Source organism: Aquarana catesbeiana, linkage group LG03, assembly GCF_042186555.1.
Source record: "Aquarana catesbeiana isolate 2022-GZ linkage group LG03, ASM4218655v1, whole genome shotgun sequence".
Classification (NCBI taxonomy): Eukaryota; Metazoa; Chordata; class Amphibia; order Anura; family Ranidae; genus Aquarana; species Aquarana catesbeiana.
In genome coordinates, this window is record NC_133326.1 from 666,119,611 (window position 1) to 666,130,769 (window position 11,159).

Sequence of the window (11,159 nt, forward strand, 5' to 3'; positions counted from 1 at the left end):
ATTCTGCACAGGAGAGCCGCCCTGTAGCAGTATATCTGCTATGGGGCAGTCAGTAAGTGGATTATTCCAATCACCATGGAATGTGTCAAGGCAAATGTTGTTTGTGCAAGAGCAGGACACAAAGTGTGGAAATTGTGAACTCAATGGTGATTGGATTAAGGTGTCAATGCTACCTGTATACATACAAATGCTTGGGTAGGTTCTGGACACGCGCAAGAATTAGAAGATGCTGCTTGGATAAGCTACAAAATGTCTTCAACATTGCAGAATAAATTAGGATGAATGTGAGCAACAACTACTAGCCACACTGCATTTATCTTTTATATCCTTTGTTTTATCTCAGTGCTGCTGATGTCCTCCAGCCATTTTCTACATACACTTGCTCATGTCTACATACACCTTCTCTGGTCATTGGTCCAGTTTCCTAATAATGGTGGACCATGTCCGAGAAATGCGTGTTGACATGCCAGCTTCTATCTCCACTATGGGCACAACAGACAGGGTGTCACCCCATAACAGGAAGTGCCTGAACAAAGACCGTCATGGCAGGATCGCCTGGAATTATTTTAAGGAAAACTGCAGATTTAAGAAATTCAAAACTACTTTTGAAATAACTTGGACATGGTAACGCTTACATGAGGTTGTAGTGGTTGGGTTTAGAGCTACACTATATTGTCAAAAGTATTGTGACGCCTGCCTTTACACGCACATGAACTTTAATGACATCCCAGTCTTAGTCTGTAGGGTTCAATATTGAGTTGGCCCACCCTTTGCAGCTATAACAGCTTCAACTCTTCTGGGAAGGCTGTCCACAAGGTTTAGGAGTGTGTCTATGGGAATGTTTGACTATTCTTGCAGAAATGTATTTGTGATGTCAGGCACTGATGTGGACGAGAAGGCCTGGCTCGCAGTCTCCACTCAGATGCCCAGCTGTTAGCACTAAAGAGCCACTCATTTGTGCAGCAAAAGACAAGTAAAAAAAGGCGCAAAACAGGTATACCTCACATAACTGTTCCTAAATAGTCCAATGGTAGGATGGGTGTATATAGATATATATACAGGAGGAAGTCAATCAGGGCTGCCACCAAAAAAAGACCAGAAGCAAGGTCCAATAGGCTGAAGAAGATAAAACAAGGAAAAGGGGCGCCTCTGAGTATATATCAATAATCATTTATTTACAACAAACAATATCCACTCACATGGAAGACTGTAGTATTGCGTTCCGGTGCGTCTCTAAGTAGAGGAGAAGCTGGAGGACCACAAGTCTCAGCAAGTCCGTGCAGTGCTGGTCCCACATCAGGTCCTGGCAAGGATGGATGGTGGTGACTGGACACGGCAGGGGCTCCCTCAGATCTCCAGATGGCACTTCCGGGTTGTAATAGGTTTAAAACGGCATAGACCAACGGTCTGTGGGTTCCAAGGAGGGGGTAAGGGGACGCCAAAGCCGATCGCCGGGCGTGCTGCAGTATGAGGCTCGTACGGCTCCGTGGAAGAGATGGTGACGGCCGTACAGGGAGCCAGAACGAGGCCTGGAAAGCAAGCACAGCGCGGCGCCGGATCGTGACGTCACAGCTAAGATAGCTGTCACGTCACGATCCGGCTAAGATAGCTGTGACGTCACGATCCGGCGCCGCGCTGTGCTTGCTTTCCAGGCCTCGTTCTGGCTCCCTGTACGGCCGTCACCATCTCTTCCACGGAGCCGTACGAGCCTCATACTGCAGCACGCCCGGCGATCGGCTTTGGCGTCCCCTTACCCCCTCCTTGGAACCCACAGACCGTTGGTCTATGCCGTTTTAAACCTATTACAACCCGGAAGTGCCATCTGGAGATCTGAGGGAGCCCCTGCCGTGTCCAGTCACCACCATCCATCCTTGCCAGGACCTGATGTGGGACCAGCACTGCACGGACTTGCTGAGACTTGTGGTCCTCCAGCTTCTCCTCTACTTAGAGACGCACCGGAACGCAATACTACAGTCTTCCATGTGAGTGGATATTGTTTGTTGTAAATAAATGATTATTGATATATACTCAGAGGCGCCCCTTTTCCTTGTTTTAACTCATTTGTGCAGCGCTCGTTTTTTTTTAGGCACTTTGGAAGCGCTGCCCATTCATTGGAATGGGGAGGGCATTTTGGGAGCGCTAAATACAGCGCTCCCAACCCGGCCCAAAGATGCTGCTCGCAGGACTTTTCATAACATCCCACAAGCGCACCGCCCCAGTGTGAAAAGACACACTGCAATGAATGGGAGGCATTTTTCAGATGCTTTGCAGAGGCTATTTCTAGTGCTAAAGCGCATGAAAACCGCCCCAGTGTGAAAGGGGTCTTATTCATCCCAAAGGTGTTCTATTGGGTTGAGGTCAGGACTCTGCAGGTCAGTCAAGTTCCTTCACCCCAAACCTTCTCATCCATGTCTTTATGGACCTTGCTTTGTGCACTGGTGCACAGCCATGTTGGAACAGGAAGGGACATCACCAAACTGTTCCCACAAAGTTGGGAGCATGAAATTGTCCAAAATGTCTTGGTATGCTGACATCTTAAGAGTTCCCTTCACTGGAACTAAGGGGGCAAACCCAACCCCTGGAAAAACAACTCCACATCATAATCCCCCCTCCACCAAATGATTTTGGCCAGTGCACATAGCAAAGTCCATAAAGACATGGATGAGCGCGTTTTGGGGTGGAGGAACGTGACTGGCCTGCACAGAGTCCTGACCTCAACCCAATAGAACACCTTTGGGATGAATTAGAGCGGAGATTGCGAGCCAGGCCTTCTCGTCCAACATCAGTGCCTGACCTCACAAAGGCTCTTCTGGAAGAATGGTCAAACATTTCCATAGACACCCTCCTAAACCTTGTGGACAATCTTCCCAGAAGAGTTGAAGCTGTTATAGCTGCAAAGGGTGGTCCAACTAAATATTGAACCCTACGGACTAAGACTGGGATGCCATTAAAGGTCATGCGCGTGTAAAGGCAGGTGTCTTAATACATGCTGCTGGTTCTGCCAAGTTGTGATGGATCTGAAATTTGAAAGGCATACTCAGGTGGGAGGTCAGTTAACTACAGTTCAAGGAAACCCTAGCAACCTCTGGAGGAACCCAAAGGTTCCACTGAACTGAGGTGGAGAACAGCTGGTCTAGAGTCTCCGTAAAATGGCTATGCATATTTTAATAAAATCACACAATTATTGAGATAAAACCTTGGCCATTGGTTGTATTCAACCAGACCTGATATGCATTTTGAGAGGGGACAGTAAAACACAGGCACAAAAACAAAAGAGTCAAACTGAAAACAAACAGGCACTTTACTTGTGTTTAATGACAAAAAAGAGTCAGAGTACTAAATGGGCTAATCTAGCTGTTGTCATTTGCATATATATCGTCAAACTATACTCAGAAACAAGTTTTTTATTTAAACATTAGCATGCGTTGATAGGTTTAGTTATGCCTGGTACACACTAATGCCGAGTGCACACGATTGGATTTTACGATAACAAAACCGTGGATCTTTTTCCGACGGATGTTGGCTCAAACTTGTCTTGCATACACACGGTCACACAAATGTTGTCGGAAATTCCGAGCGTCAAGAACGGGGGGACGTACAACGCGTACAAGGAGCCGAGAAAAATTAAGTTCAATAGCCAGTGCGGCTCTTCTGCTTGATTCCGAGCATGCGTGGACTTTTGTGCGTCGGACTTATGTACACACGCTCGGAAAATTTGAGAACCTGCTCTCAAACATTTGTTGGCGGTAGGGATGAGCTTCGTGTTCGAGTCGAACCCATGTTCGACTCGGACATCGGCTGTTCGGTCATTCGCCGAATTGCGAACGATATGGGCCGTTCGCGCCAAATTCGTGTGGCGCGTCACGGCCCATAATTCACTGCGGCAAAGCAGTGCATTGCTTGCTGATGTGCAGCCTCACCTGTGCCAATCAATGCCGCTTCACCTGTGCCCATCAATGCAGCCTCTCCTGTGCCCATCAATCCAGCCTACCTGTGCCCATCAATGCAGCCTACCTGTGCCCAACAATGCAGCCTACCTGTGTCCATCAATTCGGCCTACCTGTGCCCACCAATGCAGCCTACCTGTGCCCAACAATGCAGCCTACCTGTGTCCATCAATTCGGCCTACCTGTGCCCAACAATGCAGCCTACCTGTGCCCAACAATGCAGCCTACCTGTGTCCATCAATTTGGCCTACCTGTGTCCATCAATGCAGCCTACCTGTGCCCAACAATGCAGCCTACCTGTGCCCAACAATGCAGCCTACCTGTGTCCATCAATTTGGCCTACCTGTGTCCATCAATGCAGCCTGTCGCTCTTCTCATTGGACAGATTGATAGCCATTGGCTCCCGCTGCTGTCAATCAAAACCTATGACAAGGGAGCAGGGGGCGGTGCTAAGTCCTGTTATCTGTGTCAATGGATGCAGCAGCAGGACTCGGGAGCGAGCCCGCATGGGTGCCCCCAGAGAAAGCGACTTTCCGGGGGGGGGGGGGTCACCCGATGAAGAGGAGGGGCTTGGAGCGCCAGAGGGGGACCCCAGAAGAAGAGGCTCAAAACCATTGCACAGAGCAGATAAGTGTGGAAGTGTTTGTTAATTTTATTAAAAAAAACTGAGGGTTTAGAAACCCTTTAAGTTAACGACATCCTGAAATCGGTTTTCAAAACGGAGTGCAATTTTGCAGAATCGGATTGCGTGGGTGTGTACACCCACGCAATCCGATTCTTGCGCGGACAAATGAAGGGTCCTGCATGATTTTGGTGAGAACGTGGTGCACAAGGGTGTACTGCCACTTAATGCCTGGGTGGTGGTATGACATCTGTATCATGTGACTGCTGTGATTGGCTTTCACAGCAATCACATGACCGGCAGGCTATCACGCTGGCTCCCAATCAGAAGCCTTGACTGAGGGCTGTTGGTGAAAGCTCGGTCAGTGTGCTGGGAGCCCACCCTCTGAACACAACCTCAGGCCGCTGTGGGCACATACAGTATCTCACAAAAGTGAGTACACCCCTCACATTTTTGTAAATAATTCATTATATCTTTTCATGGGACAACACTGAAGAAATGACATTTTGCTACAATGTAAAGTAGTGAGTGTACAGCTTGTATAACAGTGTAAACACTGCCTTAACCCTCTTGGTCATGGAGGTCACCAGAGCTTCACAGGTTGCCACTGGAGTCCTCTTCCACTCCTCCATGACGACATCATGGAGCTGGCGGATGTTAGAGACCTTGTGCTCCTCCACCTTCCGTTTGAAGATGCCTCACAGATGCTCAATAGGGTTTAGGTCTGCAGACATGCTTGGCCAGTCCATCACCTTTACCCTCAGCTTCTTTAGCAAGGCAGTGGTCGTCTTGGAGGTGTGTTTGGGGTCGTTATCATGTTGGAATACTGCCCTGCGGCCCAGTCTTCGAAGGGAGTGGACCATGCTCTGCTTCAGTATGTCACAGTACATTTTGGCATTCATGGTTCCCTCAATGAACTGTAGCTCCCCAGTGCCGGCAGCACTCATGCAGCCCCAGACCATGACACTCCCACCACCATGCTCATTTTCAGGGTCTTGGCAATCTTCTTATAGCCTAGGCCATCTTTATGTAGATCAACCATGCTTTTTTTCAGATCCTCAGAGAGTTCTTTGCCATGTTGTGCCATGTTGAACTACTAGTGACCGGTATGAGAGAGTGAGAGTGATAACACCAAATTTAACACACCTGCTCCCCCATTCACACCTGAGACCTTGTAACACTAACGAGTCACATAAGAGGGGAAATGGCTAATTGGGCCCAATTTGGATATTTTAACTTAGGGGTGTACTCACTTTTGTTGCCAGCGGTTTAGACATTAATGGCTGTGTGTTGAGTTATTTTGAGGGGACAGCAAATTTACACTGTTATACAAGCTGTACACTCACTACTTCACATTGTAGCAAAGTGTCATTTCTTCAGTGTTGTCACATGAAAAGATAGAATAAAATATTTACAAAACTGTGAGGGGTGTACTCACTTTTGTGAGATACTGTATGTGCGGTGGTTGAGGTCCACCCTTTTGGCCACTGAACATGTGCATTATGTTTTTGTGTCTTTTTTATATTCCTGGAATTCAGATTCAGTCAGAGGTCTGCTGCAAGAATTAATACATTCAATTTTTTTTTTTTAATTGTATGGACTACTGTAAATTGAAACCTGCCCTCTTATGTACCTTGATTGGCTTTGTCTGAGTCTGACTCTTCAGCTTGAAAAGTCAGAGGTCACCTGAAAGTCAGACACCTGCCTGACATCACACACTATCTTCCAGCTTCTGACTGTGTATGGCTTAATGCAGGGGGCCACACAGGGGCCGTCCAGCACACAGAACCTGCGTAATGAAGTCCCCAGGACCACTGTACCACAATGTACAGCCTTCTATTGAGACGCATTCGAAAAGGCATCTGTACAAGGTTGCGTGTGGAGGGTTGCGTAAAGCACCCACATGTGCCCTGGCTAAGGGTCCTTTCACACTGATCTCTTTTTGATACGTTTTTTGGGGTTAAAAAAAAGCAGAAGAAAAATGCATTAAAAATGTATCCCTTTAAATTCTATGGAACTCTTCACACCAGTGCGCTGCAGGCAGAAGCCATGGGGTCCCATACAGAAAACATGACACGGGGTCCCATACAGAAAACATGACACAGGGTCCCATACAGACAACCTGACATGGGTTCCCATACAGACAACCTGACATGGGTTCCCATACAGACAACCTGACATGGGGTCCCATACAGACACCCTAACATGGGGTCCCATACAGCCAATGCTTCAGTTATAAATTAACACAGTGAGTGATCAGTACTGATTACTCATTGTGTTGATTCAGGAAAGGAAGGGGCTGGTAAATGTTGCATATATGTTGCATATTTACCGGACCCTTCCCCCACTCTCGATCTTGAAGGATCCTATTGTGCGCCTGTAGTTGTCCGTGGGAGGTAGAGAAGGGGAGTGGGGGTAGAGGGGCACACAGGAGGGGCCTGGGCAGCAGGGGTAAATGTATGGTGCACAGGAAGGGTGATTTTTGTGGCGGGGGGGATCACTGGAACTGATCCCCTATATGGTTCTCTCTGCAACAGCTAAAAGCCAACAGGAGGGAGAAGAGAAGAAGCCAGCTTTCAGCTGCGACAGAGAGAGCCATAAAGGGTCTGAGATGCAATCAGACTGCGTTTCTTTGGTGTGAACTGGCCCTAAGGGTCAAACTAAATGCAGCTAACTAAGTGGAAAATATAGATCTTTCATAAGTAGGTCAGCACAGTTATAACAATGAATGGCTGAATATTCAGACTCTATAAACCCAGCTTTGACTGAATTAAACAGGGTAATATTTGGGTGATTGCAACTGGGAATACAAATGCAAAAGTGAATCTTCTGGGCTGGAAGACTGTGATAAATTGAGTGATAATGATTCCCCGAAACTGTGTCTTTGTTCACATAATGTGTTTTTAACCACTTCAATACAGGGCACTTTTACAGCTTCCCGCCCAGACCAATTTTCAGCTTTCAGCGCTCTCACACTTTTAATGACAATTACTCAGTCATGCTACACTGTATCCAAACAAATCATTAATTTTCTCACAAATAGAGCTTTCTTTTGGTGGTATTTAATCACCGCTGGGTTTTTTATTTTTTGCGATATAAGCGAAAAATTTCTATTGTAAAATTTTGCAAAGAAGTAAATTTCTTCATAAATTTGAGCCAAAATTTATACTGCTACATATCTTTGGTAAAAAATAACCCAAATTAGTGGATATTATTTAGTCTGTGTGAAAGTTATAGAGTCTACAAGCTACGGTGCAAATCACTGAAAATTGATCACATCTGATCACACCCGATGTACTGAAGGCTTATCTCATTTCTTGAGACACTGCCCCATACACACTGTTAGATTTTCTGCAGATTTTTGATTTCAGATTTACCAAAACCTATAATATGAGGTCCAACCTTAAGAGTTTCAATTTTTATACAATCAGGCAGGCCCTTGCACTACATTGTTTTGGTAAATCTGAAGACAAAAATCTGCAGAAAATCTAATTGTGCATGGGGTCTAACAAGCCAGGAAAGTACAAATACCGCCAAATGACCCGTTTTTGGAAAGTAGACAGTCCAAGGTATTTAGTAAGAGGCATGGTGAGTTTTTTGACGTTTTTTCCCACAATTCTTGGCAAAATTAAGAAAAAATGTTGTTTTTGTTTTTTGTACACAAAGTTATCATATTAACAGGTTATTTCTCACACACAGCATATGCATACTTGCAACTACACCCCAAAATACATTCTGCTATTCCTCCTGAGTATGGTAATACTACATGTGTGAGACTTTTACACAGCCTGGCCACATACAGAGGCCCAACATTGAAGTAGCACCTTCAGGCGTTCTACGAGCATAAATTACATATGTCATTTCTCAACCACCTATTACACTTTTGAAGGCCCTGGAGCACCAGGACAAAGGAAACGCCCACAAAATGACCCAATTTTGGAAAGCAAACACCCCAAAGATATATATATGAGGCATAATGAGTCTTTTGAACGGTTCATTTTTTTCCAGAAGTTTTCAGAAAACATGGGAAAAAAATGAAAACGCTTTTTTTTACACAATAATTATAAGATATTTCCAACACATACCATGTCCATAGCAAAAATGACACCCAAAAATACATTCAGCTAATCCTCCTGTGTATGGCGATACCACATGTGTGAGATTTTTACACAGCCTGGCCACATACAGAAGCCCAACATTCAAGTAGCACCTCCAGACATTCTAGGAGCAAAATTATACATATAATTTCCTGACGACCTATGTCACTTGTGAAGGCCCTGGAGCACCAGGACAATGGAAATGCCAACAAAATTACCTTATTTTAGAAAGCAAACACTCCAATGTATATTCTATGAGGTATTATGAATCTTTTGAATGGTTCATTTTTTTCCAGAAGTTTTTGGAAAACGTGGAAAAAAATGAAAACGCATTTTTAAAAAAAAAGTTGTCCATTTATAAGATATTTCCAACACATAGCATGTACATAGCAAAAATGACACCCCAAAATACATTCTGCTACTACTACCCTGAGTATAGTGATACCACGTGTGAGACTTTTACAGAGCTTGGCCATATACAGAGGCCCAACATCCAAGTAGCACCTCCAGGCATTCTAGGAGCATAAATTACACATATAATTTTCTGACTACCAATCACATTTTTGAAGGCCCTGCATATTTCTAACACATAGCATGTACATACCAAATAACAAAAGATTACCTGTGGTTTTAGTAGTGCAGTGATCCACAGAGGAGAGCATTGTTCCAGGCAGCAGGCAGGGATGTGGTCAGCGACAGCAAAAGCAATCGTCCAGGCAGCAGGCAGGAATACTGTCCATAAGTAATACAGGCGGAGATACTGTCAGCACAGCCAAAACACAGCTAAAGCATTGGTCCAGATAGCAGGCAGAGATGTCCAGGCAGAAATACTGTCCATAGTCAGTAGAGGCAGCAGGCAGAGATATGATCAACACAGCCAAAGTATTGGTCCAGGCAGCAGGAAGAAACATGGTCCATAAAGTCCTGGGTCATTACAGGCAGCGATATGGTCAGCACAGCCAAAGTATTGGTCCAGGCAGCATACCCCATCAAGCTTAGGGACGGGGAGACAAGGGTAAAGTCTTCTCCCACCCAAATCTCTTTGAAGCCTCCGGGCAACCAGACCCTGTTCTGGGAACACAGAAAACCAAAAACTGATTTTCTCTACTTAGAATGCTATTCTGAAGCCCCTCACATATGTGAGAACCCTGTGTACTAAAGTAGAAGGGCAAAAGATCAGTCCAAGTGGCAGGCAAAAACATGGTTGATTAACAGGCCGAGGTTGGTGCACGTGGAAGTCAGAAACGTGGTTAAAATGGCCGGCAGAGGCATCGTCAGTAAACAGGCAGAGGTTGGTGCATGTGGAAGTCAGAAACGTGGTTAAAACTCAGGCAAAGACATCGTCGTAAACAGGCCAGGGTTAGTTAACATGGAAGGTAGAAACATGGTAGCAGACAAATGATCCACATAGGTATTTGAAACGGGGGAAATGGCAGTCTGTTACTAATAGGGGGAACTAATATCTGATGGATGTGTGATAATTTATGAAGCAATCACCAATACACAGGCCAGGTTGGGAGGGACATTGGGGACAATAAGAGCTGGTATCTCTTCTAACTCATCCACTGCTGCATACACAACATCTCTTTTGGCGTCTTCTTCCAGATTCTGCGGGGGGGGAATGTTATAGGGAAAATGTTGCTCATGAAGTCGAGTCACACTATCAGAGCAAATGCTTCCTGGGGCAGGTCCTTGCGTAAATCAGGGCAGTGACAATATCTTCAATATATTTGAGGTAGGTGGTGGGTTGGTTTTCGGGTGATTTTTGATAGCAGACAAACGAATTGAACAGGGCCATATGAAAAAGATGAAATGCAACTTACTTATACCAATAACGGGACTTTCAGGTTGACAAATACAGTTGTAGCATTTGATCATTTAAATCCACCCCCCCATGTACAGATTGTAGTCATGGACACAAACAGGCTTTACAATGGGGCCACGTCTTCTCTAAATTTCCACCATGGTGTCATTGTGGATGGTAGTCATCATGTGAACATCTTTCTTGTCCCGCCACTTCATGGCCAACACTTCCTCATTCCTATTGAATGCGGATTCCCCCTTTTGTAGCGTTTTTGATAGTAAACTCTGTGGGAAGCCCTTCCTATTTTTTCAGAAAGGAAGCGCAGGCCAGGGTTTGTTTACGATACAGGTGATGGAAAAGGGGCAAGCTGCTGTAGTAATTGTCTACATATACCTGGTATCCTTTTTTGAGGGGGTATGCAAGGTCCCAGACAATTTTACCACTAGTTCCAATATATGTGGGGCACTCATGGGGCTGGAGCTGGGAGTCTTTGCCTTCATAAATACAGAATGTGTACATATCCAGTGGCTCGATCACACAATTTATTCAATTTCAAACCATACCTGGCTCTCTTACTTGGGATATACTGCTTGAACTGCAGCTGGCCAGTAAAGTGGATAAGGGATTCGTGTACACAAATATTTTGGTCTGGGATAAACAGTTCAGAAAATCGTTTGGTAAAATAATTT